Raw genomic sequence first — 503 nt, 5'->3', positions numbered from 1 at the left:
TGACGAGAAGAATTGTTGTGTAGGTAAGTTTAAATACTCAATTCATGTTCATACATCCATCTTAATTTTACTATATTTAATAAACATTAAAATTATTTTTTATATTAGATGTCTTAGGAATGGTGGTACATGTAAACAATTTGCAGATGATTGATTTCCTCGATCATCAAAATGGCTACATTTTAGAGAATGAAGTTGTGACCTTCACTATCCTTGAACACAAGTAATATATTTTAAAAAACTTTATATAACATTGTAAATACATAGAAATTTTATTTTAAACAGTTCTTTATTAAATTATATACAATCATTTTGTTTTTCTGAAAGTGGCCAAGAGATTGAATGTGTTGCTGTTGGTTCTGTTCGTACTGCATTTCTTGAGAAACGGAAACAAATTATGTCTTCGCCTACCTANATGAAAGTGGCCAAGAGATTGAATGTGTTGCTGTTGGTTCTGTTTGTACTGCATTTCTTGAGAAACGGAAACAAATTATGTCTTCGCC

Source organism: Camelina sativa, chromosome 20 (assembly GCF_000633955.1).
Source record: "Camelina sativa cultivar DH55 chromosome 20, Cs, whole genome shotgun sequence".
Taxonomy (NCBI): Eukaryota; Viridiplantae; Streptophyta; class Magnoliopsida; order Brassicales; family Brassicaceae; genus Camelina; species Camelina sativa.
The sequence above is the reverse complement of the archived record's forward strand: the minus strand, read 5'-3'. Positions refer to the sequence as shown.